The sequence below is a fragment of the Dromaius novaehollandiae genome, chromosome 12 (genome assembly GCF_036370855.1).
Source record: "Dromaius novaehollandiae isolate bDroNov1 chromosome 12, bDroNov1.hap1, whole genome shotgun sequence".
NCBI classification, from domain to species: domain Eukaryota; kingdom Metazoa; phylum Chordata; class Aves; order Casuariiformes; family Dromaiidae; genus Dromaius; species Dromaius novaehollandiae.
Window position 1 is genome coordinate 3,261,097 of NC_088109.1, and position 17,862 is coordinate 3,278,958.

A 17,862-nucleotide genomic window follows, 5' to 3' on the forward strand; every position below is an offset into this window, starting at 1 on the left:
AGAGCCGTGCTGCAAAGGAGCACAAGCTTCCATTTCTGATTTCGTGCTTTCTTTTTAAGCTCCCTTTTGAAATAACTCTGTTTTGATTTTGTGGTGCTCAGGTAAGCTTCAGGAAACTGAAATCCTGTTTGTTCACCGAGCAGAGACAACACAAAGAGAGTAAACATATGGCGCCAATTCACGTTTCTGTGAATTTGTTCTGTATGTAGCAGCTTCATAAGTAGGTTTTTCCCCAAATTCCTTTTTGGCTTGCAGCGGAGGTTATCAGTACTCAGTCATTAATCAATGAGAACAAGCTGGAGACCATCAAGTCAATGAATGTAGGCTGTCACATAACTTCAGCTGGTAGTGCTTTATGCTGTTGCTGCTCACCTGAGAGGAATTAGAGTCTCTGCAACTCCCGTGCAATCAGCTGAGATGTTTAATTCTGCTAAACATGGCTTTCACTGAAAGGTGCTTTTGTTGGGAGCGCCAGCAGTCAAGAAGTTCTAGCAAAGGACAGTATCTGATGCAATGCTAAGTCCTCAGGGTGTTGTATGTGGGTATTACACCCCTAGAGCTACTGAGCAGGGCACGTGAGGCAAGGTAGTAAGAGCTGGAGCACCTGGACCTCCCTGCCCTGGGACAAGGGTCCAGTGCTATTTTTCAGGTAACTAAACTTTGGGGGATCTCTTTTTATTCTTTCCTTAGTTGATGTAAACAGTTATTTATCTAAAAATCTAAACAGCAAAGGCATTAGTAATTTTTTTTTTTTTTGGTTGGCTTAAAATGCTTTAGCTGTGCTATCAGAACATACAAATACTAATGCAGATCATTCCCAAGCTGTGGCTGGAAGAAGGCTTCGTCTGCAGAAAGAAAAACACATCTCATGGTGACCTGGTGCGTAGGGCATTGAAGAGGCTGCGGGGGTGCCTGAACCCTGATTTCATTGACCGTTGTGTAATATTAACAAAGAGTTTGATCAGTCCAAATAAACAGCTTGCTTTTGCCAGTCAATGTTCCTAACTAACATTTAATTCTCAAGTATTAATTATTTTCTCCTTAGGCTGCAGGCTTGGGTATTTTTCCTTGTTGAGTTTATGATGAGTGATGTTGTGTGTTGTTTTTACATATTCCAGGCCGTCTCACTTCATCCTTTCGCTCGCGTGTACTCAGGCATATGCTATTTAGAGGGTTATTTTGTTACAATAGCTGTTCAGTAGGATTTATTTTTATTGGTACGGTAGCTGTTGTTATCAAAAGCTGAATGTAGTATTGGCGAAACGAGACAGCAAGTGCAATAAGGGCTAGTAAACCTGTAAAACGAAAGCAAACATCAGTAACGAAACTACCTGTTGTGTGTGTTTGCCCAGGAGGGTGGAAGGGAAGGTGGAAGCAGCCCGCCCTGCGTGTGCCACCGGTTTGTTGTCCCAAATGGAGAAAATCCAGCGTAGGGGATGGCTTTACGATACCTGGGGTTGCGGTGCAGGTGGTGAGTTGTGTAGCTCCAGAGGGATGTCAGCGTGCTCCTCCTTCCCACGTAGCATGATGGTGAGAGAGATGGTTTTGGGGGACAGAGTAGTGGTTCTGCACTGAGCTTCCCAGGTAACAGGCAAGCCAAACTCCTATTACTTGTTTACCGCTATTGGTAGCGAGGTGAAGGGCAGGATTTGACATTGCAGTTTAAAACCTGATAAAGGAATAAAGACACAGGCAGAAAATTTAGTTTTTAGGAAGCGGCTACAAGTTGATTCTTTTCCTAAGGACTTAACTGCATATCAGAATAAACTGAGGTTGGTAGCAAAACTGAAGATGAGAGCTCCTCTGCAGCAGAGCTGCTTCGCCAGCGTGTTTGTGCGGAGACGTGTCGCTGTGGTGCTGGCTCTAGTGCTCCGGACAATACAGCTCGTTTCCCGAGAAACTTCTGCTGTGTATCTGACCCCTTTACGACTGCGTTGGTGTAATTCGGCGGTCTCCGTTATGTCTCTTGTTGAAACAGTTGGTTTGGGTGGTTGCACTCCGTGCATTCGAGGGAGGCTGCAGATCAGCTGCTTTTTAATGCAACGTGGTGCCTCGTGCCAGCGGAGCTCTGGTGCGAAGCCTCGCGCTTGCACCCTTCAGAAGGACTTGTGAAGTCGCACCCGTGTTTCTGGTGCTGATCTGACCTCATACCTCTTCAAAGGTAAATTCCACTTCAAGTGCACTTAGTTATAAATGTTCCCAAGTCACTGCTAGTCTGGACTCCCTTTTGCTTGTGGAAACATTTTATGCATTTTTTTTTAATTAAATATTTTTTGATCATAATACATGAATGTATTTTGGTAATTTTCTAGTAGATATACGCTCCTAGACCACTACAATTTGTTTTTCCAGTCTGACGTCCAGTCATTCTCATGATAAAAGGGGCCTGGGTTTTTTCATCTCAGAAAGGGAGATGGAAGAACAGCTCAGATGTTCAAATGTTGACTAGTGTGGTTTTTCTCATGTTGTCAATGCAGCAAACTTTACTGTATTGCTAAGGACAAATGTGTTCAGAGGCAAGACTTCTTACACTACTTTTGACTGAAGGAAAGCACATTTGGCATATGGATTTGGAACTGTAGGGGAGACTTTATTAGCTGGTTGTAGGGAGGATGCCAGTGATATGAGTCCTTTGGAGGAGGAAAAGGCGATAGATCTCTTATATTTATCCAAACACGCTGGTTTTGAGTAGGCCTGGTGTGGAAAAGAGAAGGTTGTTCCAGGTCTAGTTCAGTATGGGTTTTTTTCCCCCATCAACGTTTTAGGGAAAAATGCAGGTTCAGAACTCCTTCAGAGCAATTTAAGGGCTTCAGAAACAGTGTTTAGGTTTGTTCTCTGTGTTAATTATTTTGTATCTTCGTCCTCAAGGACAGATGCTTTAAAGCACTAGACATGATTCAAGTTGACCAGTATCTTCATATGGCCTCATTCTGTGTTTAAATGTAGATGAATGCACTCTGCAGTGGAAGCAGTATCACTATTTGGATGTTTTGTGAAACGGAACAAATCAGATTAGTGGTGTTCCTGCATCAAACCCCTGCATTGACAGCTGTCCTCTAGAGAAGTGGAGATCAAAATCCAGATGTACTGCTCTAGTTTGTCTGCATCCGGGGGGATGGGACAGGGACTGAATTGCAAAGAGCTACTGTACATCCCTTCAGTAATTTCCTTTTCAGGTTGCGTGGGGTTGCACTTCCTAAGCAGGCAAATATTGCTTAGTCTAGAATGCTATAGTGGGTCTTTTTCTCACTGTGGGTTCATCAGAAAGCATAATTATTTAAGAACATATATTTGTGTTCACACATCACTTTACAGCTTGTTTATAGTAGGCCTAGAAGTAAATGTTTTGAAAAGTTGCTTAAAGGTAGTTGCGGTGAGGTTCCCACTTCACTTGGCCTTCTGAGGATCATCAGGTAAACACCACGTTTTGGAGCACTTCCCTGAACTTGGCATGCCCTCAAAACCACTGCGTTTGGCTTTTTACTGGGAAAATAGTTACAGCCTCAATGTAAGCGGAAAGAAACAGGGTGTTTTTTTTGTTTTTTTTGGTTTTTTTTTTGTTTTTTTTAGCTGTTGCAGTTGAATTCTCCTGGATAAAAATCTATATTCTCCTTGTGAGATTTCGTTTGTTTTATTATCTAGAGAAATAAGAGGGTAAATATGGACACAGGTGTTTTATGTCTTTCTTTTTGGGATGTGAACTTCTCTTGCATTTCTTAGTTGCAATAAATTGTAGGCTTGGTTTTTCTGCTTTACAAAAGCAGGAGGGAAGTGCTTGTCTTAAAGTCATCCAATGACCATACAAAAGATTTTAAAAAAAAAAAAAAGTTTAATCTGTGTGTGACTTAAAGCATGGGAGGACACAGCTAAAAAGCAATTGCTTTCCACTTGAGGTATAATGGCATTCCTAGACTGCACTTCATTTATGTCTGTAAAAAGTACCACGTCTTAAATGCTTTTTCAGGTGCCTAGGGAGTGTCAGTGCTGCTATCATCTCAATTCCTTAGGAGCTTTGCAAAAATCACTAAAGTTCTTTGTGTCTTTAGATACTTATACTACATACATGCATGTGCTATTCTGGTTTTTAATTTTAGGAATGAACAGGACTGACAATTTTTGGTGGTGCTAATGATTTCATGCTGGAAAAGGGCTGTAGGGACATATTCAATTTTAGATGTGTTGTTTTTTTGTTTTTTTTGTTTTTTTTGTTTTTTTTTTCCTCCTCCTTTGCTGGTGGTCACTCCTGGGCTTCTTTAGAAAGCAAGGTTCCTCCACCAGCAATTCAGAGCACCTGACCTAGGTTCCTGTTCTGAACTGCCCCATGGAGGGCCTTGTCTCTTCCCAATAACTAGAAGCAGAATATGTTGCGTAAAGCAAATGGTGAGAATACCTTCTTAAGTCTTTCTGGAGAGGAGGAAAAAAACCCCAACATCTAACTATATGAAGAGAAAATTGAGTTTTTTGATAAGAAAAATGCATAAAATCCATTTCATGTGACTTGATTGGGAATAGCCAGAAAGTGTGAGCAGCGCTGAAGAGCTATTTCTGGGTACACAAGTACTTCATACATGAAACTTCCACCAGTGGAGGTGAGATGACTTTTGCCTTGTGTAGGTGCAGATCTCTGTTGTGGAGACTTGAACATCTTGAGCGTGGCTTAGCTGGTTGGGTGCTTTTGTGAAGTACAAGAAAAACTGCTAAATATCTGCCCACTGTCAACATGGTTTCTTAGCACAAGGTGAACAGACTTTGCAGCTCACTGCTGCCGAAACGAGGAGTCAGATCCTCCCCTCAGGTCCTTGTTCCCGTCTTCCTGCCTACTTGTTCTTGCTTTGAGGCTTGCTGGAGTACTCCGTGCACAGATCGAACTCATTAAAATGTCAGCAAACTATCCCAGCAAAAAAATGTGGTCAACTCTCTGCCTCGTTATTGAATCGTGTGGGCTCGATGAAGGATTTCTGTGGCTTAGAGATGTAGGAGGAAGGCAGCAAAACTTCTCCCTTTTGTCAGCTGGGAGCTATTATGTTGCTTCTGGCAGGTAAGAAACTGCCTAACTTAAAATGATTTCATTAAATTAGATTGCAGTCACACGTGGGCTTGAAGTGGTTCAATTTGCATTTAGTATGTGTCTCTTTAGACCATGTGCAACCAAGTATGGCATATAAGTGTACTGTATGTAAGTATTTACTAAGGTGCGGTCATGCATGTGGTCGCATATACTACAGTGGGACCATTTGCTTCCTTGAAGTTAAGGGTATTTGTAAGTGTATGTCTAGGTGAGGGTCTGCAAGCGGATCAAAGGGCTGGGTGCCCTATTCCACTGATGCAGCTGTAGGCACCAAGCTTCAAGTAGTAAATGTTTTCAGGATCAGGCTTGCTCTTTTCATGAACTGAGTTTTGACTCTAGATGTGTGAAAATAGGAGGAAGAAAGAACTTACAAATGCTCTTCTCATTCAGAAATTTAAGTCTGGAATTAAAAAACCCTAATTTAGAAAATGAGGGTCACATCTACCTTGTATCTCACGTGTTGAAAAGATTTCATTCCTTGAGCCCTAAATCATGTGCCGAGGTTTGCAGGTGGCTTTAACAGATGCTCCTGTCTGATAAAAGGTTTAGCACTTGACTAACTCGTAGCAGTAGTGGCTCTAGGTGAGGGCCGATGGATGTTACCAGGATGCTGTGGTGGGGGGCTCCTTTGGCTCTTTTTCAGGTTGTATTACTCCATGGTAAGAAAATTTTTTTTCTCAACTGGATGCCTTTCCAGAGAAATGAATTCTGTGTGAGAAGAACTTTTATTACCTTCATCGCTTTGTTAATCCGTAAGCCACAATTAGTCAAGATCTGTGTTTACAGCCAAGGTGGGAGGCCTGTTTTGACCTAGCTGGACTAATCCATGCTAGGTGCTCTCCAACACAATTGAGTGAATTTATTTTTAATCAGTAAATACAAATTGTCACAGTTTCTCTTGCCTCCATACCGAAAATGAAATGTCAGGATACTCAGAGGAAATGTTTTGTATACTTCAGGGCTTTTAAACATAAATATATTGGTTATGCAATTTGCTCTTGCAAATGGCTTAATATTGTGATGCTTGAATTATAAAATTTTATCATAAAGTTGTGATTTATAGTTCTTAATCATTCTTTAGATCCTCAGAAAAGGTGTACAAATAATTATTAATTTACAAAAGAACCTAACAAAGTTAGAAACCTGTGAGTATAGTCATCATGAACTAAGAATGTAAGAATATGACTGATTCTTCTGAAACGATAAGCACCTAAAAGGAGTTCAAGTTTTAGAAAATGTATAGTTTCCAAGTTGAAATGCCTTAGTAAGAAAGAAATTAAATACTTGCAGTGAACAAATGTGTAGGCACAACAGAAACTTGATGGTGTAGTAGGTGGTAAAGATTAATTTATGATGGGTTATAATGGATTTCCCCGGGAGTATGTATTCCACCCACTTCAGCGCACATTAATTCAGAAGTTTCATAGTATGCAGCAAATACCAAGAGAAAAAATCTGCAGTTTATTATGAAGCATCGGACTAAGTATATGACTAAGCCACTAGCTGTAACTAGCTTGTATAGTCTTGGTGTATATTGTGGTCTATATGTTGTAATTCTGTTGCTCACCTCTTGTCTGATAGCGTTCATTTAAGTGTTTAGTTGTCCGGAAGACCTGGCTTGTGTAGGTTTTGATTTGGAGTATGGAGTCTACTCATAAGGGGAAGTGCTACACATCCTTCCAGAGACTGCCAAATCAAATTTATTATACTTAATATGTTGATGTGCTTGAGTGACATTTTGAAAGTCACTTTTTCTGTTTCTGTCTATTTTTACATAGTGGGAAGAAGTTTTGGAAGTGTCCTATGTGTTTGCAATGTTGGAGGAGCAGGGAGAGAGTGATGGTTGGTTAGGGCCACTTTAAACAAATGCTCAATTTTTAGTGGACTTTTAGCTCAGTATTCCAGGTGGATATTGAGAATATTTGGTACACTTTTTACCTGTGTTTACCTGGTAGAAACTAAGGAGTGAAAAACATGTAAAATATGTTTGCAGGTTGCTAAAATTTTGCAGGGGCTTATTACTTATCTCTTCAGGATATTACATCTACTATGTGGAAACAGAGTTTTGGATAACCAAGCTTTTATGGTCAATAGGGCACAATTTGTCAATTTACCTAAGTTGATAGCAACTGACTTAGGATTTCAGCACAGAGTTTGTCAACAGAAATGCACTGTGAAATTGGTTTTTCAGAAATAATTAAAAGGTTCCCTTTCATGGTGGTAATAGTGCATTAGCTGCAATGGCATAAGAGAGTGGCATAGAAGGAAAATCGGTTTGTTCCATTACACTGAGCTAAATTGAAGGGAAAGTGATAGCAGTATCTGCTAGGATGACCTAATTCATTTCATTATATAAAACAAAGAAAGAAATGGTTTAAGAGTAAACTTACAGAGAGAACTCTTCTGATTGTGATCCCCCTGACAAAATTTAAGTACTAATGAATTTAGGAAGGTTGGCTGGAGTGTTTTCCTGCTCAGGGCATTGTGACCGATTGCCCTCTGGTCTATTAACTGTCTTTGCAGACTGAGAGACACTTTGGGCATTAGAAATAATTATCATTTGAATTTATTTATTTTTTTAAATACCTGTAACATTCAGATTTTGGCAAATACATCATGTGGATTTTAGTTGCAGCAATTGAAAAACCTCAGTAAATTGGGTCCTTCCAGGTAGTGATTTGTTGCCAGGAAAAGTACTTTATTTATTTATTTTTATTGCTTCACTCTACACCATGGAATTATAATTTTACATCTTAAGTTGTGCCATGATTGACCAAGAGTTGTTCCAAAGGGTTTTTTTCTCACGCTTTGACGTGAGTACAGAGCTGGTGTTCAGAGCCTGAAAACATTACGTGGGCTACGAGTCTTAGCTCAGGTTTCAGTAATAGACATATTTTTCCAAGAAGCTACGCAGATTGCTGATATGTGACTGAAATATGTGATGTAGATGTTAATACAAAATCTAATAAGCTGCATTAAAACTACAATATACTGTTATTGTGAAGAGAAAAGCTCATGTATATTGCTAAATCCATACTTTGTGAAGAGGCTTCAAATTATGAAGTACTTATTACACTATGGCACAGTGGCATCCTAATTTAATTGTGAAAGAGCGCTAATAGTGGGGTCATTTTCATATGTGTATATTTTAATCTGTACATCATCTCCCCAGTTTCAGGCTTTACTCTGCAAGCTGCTAAAAATTTTAGCTGGGATCCAAAAAAGCAAGTAAGCTACTTACCGAAGGTTCAAGAAAGCTGTGAATTGTGCACCGGTCTGTTTTGCTTTACAATATTAGTTAACTTGTGTAGCCAGACAGTGTAGTAGGTAATCAGTTGTCATCATTTTAGGCATAAGTTGGTGGAAGGAAATCCCTGCTCCTTGGGTTGTCCCACGCAACAGCTGCAGGAGGTTGGGCTCACCTTTTCTTCACTCTCCAGCTAAATGCACTGCTCGCACAGCAATAAGCAAGTGGTCCGGTCTGGTAAAGGTGGTCACTGTTTTTAAGCACTTATTAGTGAACCTATACATATCTGAGGGGGAGGTTGCTTTGTAGGCGCGATGGGAAAGCAACATGGATGTGAGTGTATCGGTGCTACAGCGAAGAGAGGAATGGCTTGTACTACTCAGTTATTGCTGTTATCTCCTGGGACTGGTTGTGGTTAGCTAATATACCCACACTAAGGTCTCAACCCTCTCTTTAACAGAATATTTTCACCTCGGGATAAGACCAATATATCTAGATTTGTACTTCAAGCCATTCTGCCTTGAAGAGTTAGAAAAGTTGAAGGGGCTGAGTTTGGTAGGATTATTAAGACTACTAGGAAGCAGCTGAGGAAGTGTTCATGTGCTGATTTCTTATAACTTCATGTCGTGATTGTTTAGTAGAAATTTGGAGCACTTCAGAAGGTATTTGAGAGAAGTAGTATACTGTTCTTTATTTGGGGTTCTGATTCATGTCTCGTTTAACACTGCAAATGAGGAAACACTGGTTGCACTGCTCTTGTGGCTGATTTGGGAGTATGTATCTTCTGCGAGCCCAATAAGATGCAGTGTGTTTGGGTGGAGAAGGTGTCTGGAAACCAGAAGAGCTGTTATGTGATCCCTTTGTTTCCCTAAGATGAAAATAATACCAGTTGCTCATTGTTTTAAGTGCATTACTGTCTCTAGAGGAAATCTTTCCTTACTGTTATATATTAATAGATTAAGTTCAGCTGCAGGGTAAGTAGAATGAAGTGCAAAGATAACAGAGAAACCACACCTGTGTCTGCAGTGGTTGAATTTGCTCAAGTGTTACTGATTTGGAGCTACTGCTGTTCTGAAGGGTTCATCCGCAGAGCACGCTGGTTGCAGAGCGTGCTATGTCTGCTTGCCAGTCAACTTGCATTTCAGAATAGCTTCCTGCATATTAAGGACCTTGGCTTGTATACCATGAAAAAATGTGGGGTTTTTCAGAGTAATATTTAAAGGATTGTAATTTGTTTTTATTGGCGAAAACTGTTAAGGGTAGAGGGCAAGTGTGGCATGTGCACTCAGTTCTCTGCACTCTCTCTAGTGGCCTTGGTCTCTGCTTCTTACTGGTTTGTCGTTTATAAACTTAGTAGTTTAAAAATCTGCTCTGGACCACTGCTTTGTCCAAAACAAGTCATGATGAAGTTCAGCCAGTGTCAAGTGGGGTCCTGGAATAACAGGATTTCAAGGCTGTAATTCTGGGAGCCACGGCATGCAGCAGAGGGTCAGAAAAGCACACCTATAAGGAAAGGATTTTAATATTGGGTCAGTATCTAAATGAAGTTCTAGATGACATTGCTTTGCAATGGGAAACACTGGATGAAGTGCTTGATCAGGCTTACCTTTCAGGATCTTTGTTCCTCAGGGTTCCCTCAGGTCCTCCATTGAGGAAAGCACTGCAAAGAGCAGTGAGCATGGACGTAGCCGTATCCGAGTGGTGGATGTGGAGCAACTACGAGTCTAGGTTAAAGTTACTCTAGATTAACAGCTACAATTGTGTTGTGCTAGTCCGATCAGACACGCACAAGGCACGTGTAGGGAACTTCAGGTTGCAAATCAGCCATGTATGCGGTCCCGTGGGGACACGGGCGATTGCAGGTCCTGGTGCAGGCAGACAACCCGCTCTAGACAAAAGGCCATGCGTTGGTGACCTTTTCTTGTTGTTTATTTGCATAAAAAGCGAAACGGCTAAAATGAGATGCTCTGAACAGAATTGTGTAAGACAATGGTATGCGAGCGTGTATGAACAGCATTAAAGTGCTTTTAGTACTTTTTTTATCCACAAGGAAGTTTGAAGTCAAATGGAAATATAGTACAGAGTTCACTTCTGTGGGTCCTGAAGCTGGTTTTCTCTGTCCAGGTCTGATTATCGAAGGTGTCAAGTTTCATCGCTTGGCTCGAATCTCGCTGCGAATTGCCGATTGCAAAATGGGACTGACTTCCCTCGTGAAGCAGAAGCTGCTCATCTGTGTGTCTCAAGCAATGACTAAGGCTTACAGTTCTGTCCTACCCCTTTAGGGAAAACTGTCTTGTGTAGTTGTTGTGTAGATAGCTATAGGCAGGGAAAAGATCAGCTTTGACTTTGAGAGCAGCAATGTAATGGAAGGAATTGTATTTATGTCCCTCTTTATGAAGGTAATTAGACATCTTGAAATAAATCATACTTGCGGGGTGGATACCTTGATGAATCAGGGTATTGAATCTCAAATATTGAAATTCTTTTGCATCCATAGCATTGTGCTTCCTTTCCTTGCCCTATGCCCTTTCTAAGCTTCCTTTTTATTTCAGCCTTTTGTTAGGGATTTTCCTCACACAGGGAGTTTTTGTTCCCGTCTTGGCAGAGATGTAGCCGAGCAGAGATTGCCAGTTCTCGCCTGAGCCTTGCCTTCTGATGCTGATTGTCGCTGTGCGAGTTTCACTTGTCAAATAAGGTTTTGGGGAATGGAATGAAAAACTTATTTTCCTTTAGCAAGTCCACAACAGTAATTTAAACATTACTCTTTTCCTTTTGATGGTGCACAGCAAAAAGTGAAGGGAGTTCATCCGCCGTCCTTGCGATTGAGGCCTGTTTTGCGTGTCTGTGTGTTTCGTGCCTTTGCTGGCGATCAGCTGCTGTTCCATAAGACGCTTTCCTGAATTTTTCAAGTAAACCCCAAACCATGCAAAAAAGGAGCAAGTGATTGTTTAACAAGGAATGCTACTGTTTTTCTAAATCCTATTATGTTCTTTGCAAAGTACGCTTGGTTTCCTAACTACTCACGTGCACCCTTCTACGTTCTGTTTACGCTTTATTATAAAGGAGGAGAAATAGGTTTGAAAGGGCAGAGGAAAACATTGGGGATGTTGCATTCTAACCTGGGGAACATTGGCAGAGGTGTGGGAGGGTATTTTTGCATCATGTGGTTCTTTCCTATGGTATCTGCTGCCACAGTCATTGCCAAATGTCTGCCAAACCTCAGCTTGAAACAGCCGCAGCATCACAGCTGGTGACTTTGCTGTTCCACTCATGAAGAACCAAAACTGGAAGAAAAAAAGATTAAAACTATGGAAACATGAAAAGCAGGCGTTTATTTGTTTGCTTTGTGAACCCTTTGTGTTCAGGTGATAGCTTTATGCTTCTTTAATGCAGCATGGCAGGTAAAAACTTCTTTTCAGTGATGACTGATATGTGATCACCTGAATTTGACACACAGGTTTTCCGGAGAAAAAGGCTCTGTTACTGTTGTTGAGTATGGCTGTGCCTGAAGCAATCCTTTCTGCCCAACCTTGTATAAATTCAGAAAAGTCCTAATTTGAAAAGACAGAAGAGAGGGGGAAGGAAAGAGGAGGATGTTTGGCTGCATGCCATAGATAATGGCACTGAGTGGGCATGTTAGTATTATTAGCTGCTTAATTTGGGATATAAGTTTATTTAGAAGGGGTTTGGATAAATGAAAAGGGGGACAGGGGAGGTGGCGTAATGGGTGAGGGGGACAGGGGAGGAGGGAAGTTGGTAGCAAGAGGCGGGTGAGGAGAGGTTTGGAATAAATAAACCCCCAGAATAGGGCAGAGAACTCCCTTAGACTGTCCTTAGGGTCCTTCTGTAACTGCTTGTGCTGGCTGGAGTTTTGGGATGCTTTTTCCTAGCAAGAAAGCTATTTCCTTCAGGGAGAAAATTATGTAGTCCTGAATGTCTTGCAGTAAAATCATGGACTATAACTAATGCAGATTGTTGGGTCGCTTTCATTGGGAGTCTATTAGAAAGAACTAGATGGTACCTGCTTTTTGTTTCTTTGCATTGCTTGTGATCTGTCCATTTATTTACTTCAGGCTCGTTAGTAGCAAAAGCACCAGCTCCAGGGTTCTTAAAGAATAAATTGGGTGTTAGTGGTGGTTATTTCTCACTTTCATTTAAAGGACAAAGGTTCAGAATAGCAAGAGCTTCCTTAAATGCTTTACAAATATCTGGAGCAAGTCACTAAAAATCTCATATCTTCTCAATTATACACTTTTGGAAGGACTCTTGACATCTTGTCATTTTTGTAGTCCTTCATTTGCCACAGTCTACCAGAAAAGTCTGATTAGACCAGTGATTAAAAAAACCCCACAAACAGTGTTTCCATCTCATTTCTATGTCCTACTGAAGCAGAAGTCGATAGGGAAAATGCTTATTCTTTCCTTCCAGCATTTAGGATTGGTGGTAATGCTTCATGAACTTCAGTCATACTAAAAATCAAGAACTGTATTTCCTTTTCCTGCCTGTCCAAATCATCTTGAAAGCTTTATACTGCTTTCTGTTTCTGTGTGTTGACACACTTGTCTTTACACAAAGGATTAATGTGTTTGATTAGGAATACTTGGTTTGAGCAAAACAAACTCAGTAGCACTGAAAATTATTTTTGATTGGTGCCAGTAAAACCTGGTAGCAAAATCTCATGACCGAGCGGTGTTTTCCTGATGTGTAGAACTACTGCCCTGTATGGTGCTTTGCAGTGGGTTACCAGAGATCGGGCCCTAGATTTAAAGAGCAAGGGGGCTGAAGCTTGCTTTGCAGGGGCAACGGAGGGGTTTTGGTGAAGCTGGTGACAACTGCATCCTTTGATTTTTTTTTTTTTTTTTTTTATAATTATTTTATTTATTTATTTATTTATTTATTTATTTTTGGTGGTGCAGACTAGCTGCCTTCAGAAAGCATGATGGATGTGGAGAGGTTGAGTGCTGAGCCAAAAGGATGATGTGCCAAGCTGAAGGGCGACAAAAAGCACCGGGGTTTAGCATGGGTTGTAGTTAGTCTAACCTGTAGAGGATATGCATCTTTGTCTGAAGCCTTTTGTCTAAAGCAAAGACTGATAAATTCAGCGGTAACTAGGGCAATGCAGAGTAGACTCCTCTGATGCTTTCATAGTTGGGAATAGTATGAAGTGCAATGCAAGTTATATGGCCACAACATATAACAACTAACTGTGTGGTGTTACTGTCCTGACTTTATTCCCTTGTGGTTTCACCAGTGGCTCCTTCTGTCTCCAACCTCAATACTTGCACAATGCTGTTATTTGTTAGGCAGGCCACGTGCTGTCCCGCACACCACCGGTGAAATGTAGCCATTCACGTCTTACTCAGTGTGCATTTGAGACCTTTTAGAGTGAAAGTCAATATATCTTAAGCAGTTAAATTACTGTTTTCTGAATTTAAGTTTTTCTTTACCATGTACTTTGGAGAAATGTTAGAGTGCTATAACCTGAACAAGCAAATAACATGATAACATATGTACTAGGCAAAAGGTCCTAGCTCTATTTTTTTCATAAGTGCACTCAGTTTTAATATCAAATAAATAGGTATTGAATAGTATTTCTTTCACTATGTATTTCAATAGCCAAGTGACTGGATTTAGAGGATACGATGTCAGTTTACAACTATAGATATAGTCTGTAACTTTGGAGAAGATTTAATTTTCCAGAAGAGGGTATTAGGCAGTGTTCCTTTAATCAATTTCTGCAACAAGAAATGATCTGAAATACCTCGAGTGGAGACAACGGAGGAAATTCCCCGTCAGAATACCTGCTGTGCAGCTTCCTAACTTCCTGGTTTGTCTGACAGTGATTCAGGCTGCTCGATGATGCTGACTCGGGTGTAACCTTTTTTTTTGTGTTCCTGTTTTCATGGGGATACTATTATTGGTGGGCTGGTTCATCTGGTAATGGATTTCCATACTGTGACTCAGGTGTAACGCAAGCAATGTGACAGTTGTAGGAAAAAGGCTGTTAGTATCATGTATGTCAGCATCTATTATTATTTTGTTTGCACCTTCAGCTGTGAATTTCAGAAGATTTCACAAGTGTTAAGCAAGTCTTCAAGCCTCCTTACACCTGAGAAATAGTCGCTCTACGTTAAATGGAGGATGTATTTATCTGAGAAGTATTCAGACACCTTATCTGGGTGAAGAAACAAAACATGCAACCTGCTGTCTGTAGTGTCTGGGCAATTGCAGCCGGACCTGCACGCAGCCCCGGACCTGCAGCGTGTCCCTTCCCCTCGGCCGCTGGCTTTGTGCAGGGCGGTGCAGCCACGCGCATGGAGGACGCGTCCTTGGACCAGAAAAAAGCAGCCACAGCCCCGTCACCTCTGTGATACAAACAACTTAAGTCACTGAAAGGCTTCTCCTTTATGCCCCCATCTCCCTTCCACCCTGCAATAAAATGCTGCTTTTTCTGTCCCTGCTCCTGGCTGGCTGCAGCTGCTGTTGACACCCCGAGTCATTCTCACTGTTGGCCAAAAAAGTGGCATCCAGGTAGAAGTGTTTCCCCCACCTCATATCAGAAACCTCATTTAGTGCTGCACTGAAGGATTCCTGACCAGCTCTGCTGCGTACCTTGTTTTCTGTTCAGGTCTACTTGGTTTTCTTAAGGTTTTGTATGAAATTACTTACGCAGGTTTAAATAGGGTCAGCAAGTCAGGGTCTTTCTTGGCCTTCCCTGGCTCTAACTTGCCCACTATTCCCTAATTCAGGAGGAGGCAGGCACCAAAGGGAGTCCCCAATGCCTCGCTAAATTATTCCCTCCTGTTTTCATTTGTTTTGCTTAATGAGTTAACTTATTTTCCTTTGCGCCTCAGCAGAGAGGAGGTCTCGCCTCGCGGTTTGCGTCCTTTTGCTTCTCTCTCCGCTCGGAGCGGCCGTCGGGGAGAAGCCGCGGACGGTGCCCGGCGGGTCCTGGCGAGCGGGGCCGCCCCGCAGCCGCCTGCGCCGCGCTGCTCTCCTGGAGCCGTGTCAAGCGGGCCAGGGCTGCTGTGTAATTTGAATGCTAAAACTGAGATCTGCCCAAGTGTTTGCAAGCAAGAGCCAGGAGGTAGGAGAACAGAAAACCAAACCAAACCAGCCTTTTAAGCAGTGTCAAGAGGCTTTATAAAATTTGCCACAAGCAAAAATCCAGCTTCTTCATTTTACAAGATGTTTGGCTTTTCTGCGAAGTCAGAGGTTGGAGTATTCTGCCTTTCGCTTTTCTGGGAAACAGAGGAGGAGGCTTTGCGTGTGATGGCTTCAGAAAGTTAGAACCAGGCATTTCACTGTCCTGGCCAAACCTGGCATCGAAAATGTGTTTGTACAGCTGTCACCTTTGTCCCTGGAGCTATTCTGCTCTGTGGTCAGTGGGTGTTCCTCGTGCGTCCGTCAGAGGACGGCCCGGGAAGGGACACACCTTGTGGGAAAAGACTCTCCAAGTCTGTGCCCTTTTGACACTGTCGAGCAGAGCAACGTCCAGAAAACCTTTCTGAGACGCTTCTTTGCTCGATGGAAGCTATTTTCCCCCAGAGAGCATCTAAGATTGAAATATGTAGATTAAAAAAAGTAAAGTATGTGGAAGATACTCGATTAAAATGAAAAAAAATCGCTTTCATCTAGGTAGGTGAATGCTGAAAATGGATTCAAAATGAGATGTTTTATCTCCAGACCGTTGCGCACACTCGCAAATTCAGGCCAGCCACCCTCCACCTAGACTGTTTTATGAAGGTAAATGCCTGAAGCTGGATTCTTAAGCCTTCCTTATAAGTAATCTTGGCTTCCTCCATCAGCTGTAAAAACCCAAACTGGTGATGTTAAGTGGTTTGGCTGCTGAGCAATAAAATCAGAACTAATCCCCAGAATGAAAAAGGTTGGGCCCATTTATATTCTTATTCTTTCTCTGTTTCCCCTTTAAGTGACTTGTCAGAAAAGTCATTTAGGTTACTAATTAGGTACCTTTCTAGTGTTTTATCATCCTATCTGACTATCTTTTTGCACAACAGAGGTAAACACAGCTCTCTCTATCTTGGGGATTTCTGCAAAGATACTCTTTAAAGAAAGATAGCAATGCCCAGGAAAATAATTCGGATGCTTTTGGATGATCTTTAGTTAAATCATCCACTTCATCAGTCTACAGTCCTGGTCTGAAACTGTCCTGCAGTAACACTGTATGTGGAAGTAGTAACATGGTAAACAGAGGGGGGAAAATGGCTTATTCCTAAGTGTCTTTAAAACTACTGCTGCAAGTGACACATTTTTTTCTTCAGTTTGACTTTCATATTTTTCTAGGCCGCCTTTTCTTCTCTCCTCTCCCCACCCTGCGCTCAGATGCTCTTTATCCACTTGCACACAAATGGAAGAAGCGGAGGTCATCGGGAGAGGATGCCGGATGCTTATCCTCGAGATGGTTCGGGGCAGCTGAACGGTGGAACCGCTGATCTCGCCAGGAGTTTTATTCCTGGTGCGTGAGGTTTTACAAGAGTTAAGATCTCTGTTTCCGACTAACGAAGAAGAAAATGAGTGTTATGAGGGGATTAAATGGAATCACTCTCTTTTACCTGTTCTTTTTGCACGTGTGCCAGCTGTGATTTATTGGAAATGTCATCTTGGTGTACCCTTTCCAAAGAGCCGCGGGAACCCCAGATTAATGCAGTCTGTGCTGTGGAAAAAAATGAAGTTCTTGATAAGCTTTATGGAAAGGCTTAAAAGCTGGGGTTGAGGCGTTTTGCTAGGTGGGTTTTTTGTTCTGTTTTGGGTTTTTTTGCCCTTTGATTCTGCTAAAGCCTGGCTTGCTAAATCATTCCCTGTAAAACTTGTGAGAAATTACCCTTTTAAGTTTAGGTTTGGAACTTTTTTTTTCTTTTTCACCAGGTGCTTACCCAGCTTCCATGTATTTGAAGTAAAACTGAAGTTTCACTTTCTTTTTGAAGAGAGCAAGGAGACCTTCTCTGCTATCTGAGCTGGGTGACTGTCAGCACTTAGAAATAAGGGATACGAATGGGCACTGCTCCTCCGCTGCGACTTCTGCGTTGGGCTGTGTCTGGGGGGCGAAGAGAGCAGTTTTGTCAGCTGCTTTTTTCACCCCTTGCTTAGAGTCAAGGGTCGTACAGATTAATCATATAATCATTAGCTCTGCTCAAAGCAAGCAGCGCAGGAGGTATTGTCAGGCAGATATTGCTGGGTAAATAATTGCAGGGAAACCTTGAGCTAATAAAGTGTCTCTGCCGGTGAGCAGCGCTGCATCGCTGGCGAAAGCCGGCTGGGGAGTGCTCGAGCTCCTATTTTTAGCCCTGGGAGGGAGGGTGTGTCCGTCATCGGGCACTGGTGACGAAGCCTTCGGGAGCGCTTTGCGGGGCTATAAATACCGAGCGCGCTATTTTGGTGGCACTACCTGGGCAATGGGTCTGAGGGAGAGAGGAGGAGAAGTGCCGTGCCAGCCTGACGTCCGCTCTGCGGTTGCCGGCGTCCCTTGTGCGCCCTGGTACCGAGCCGCGTTTATGGGCAGCTGAATCCCACAGGGGCAAGCAAG

The 17,862-nt window shown here is 42.1% G+C and overlaps 2 long non-coding RNA genes across 2 annotated transcripts in view; both read left to right on the top strand.

The window, feature by feature from the left end:
- Window positions 1-17,862, top strand: part of LOC112986191 (uncharacterized) — a 38,210-nt gene that overhangs the window by 4,728 nt on the left and 15,620 nt on the right. The gene's annotated exons all lie outside the window — the stretch shown is intronic.
- Window positions 15,964-16,890, top strand: LOC135329580 (uncharacterized). Its single transcript, XR_010391140.1, has 2 exons — window positions 15,964-16,061; window positions 16,623-16,890. It is a non-coding gene; the product is annotated as an uncharacterized LOC135329580 (long non-coding RNA).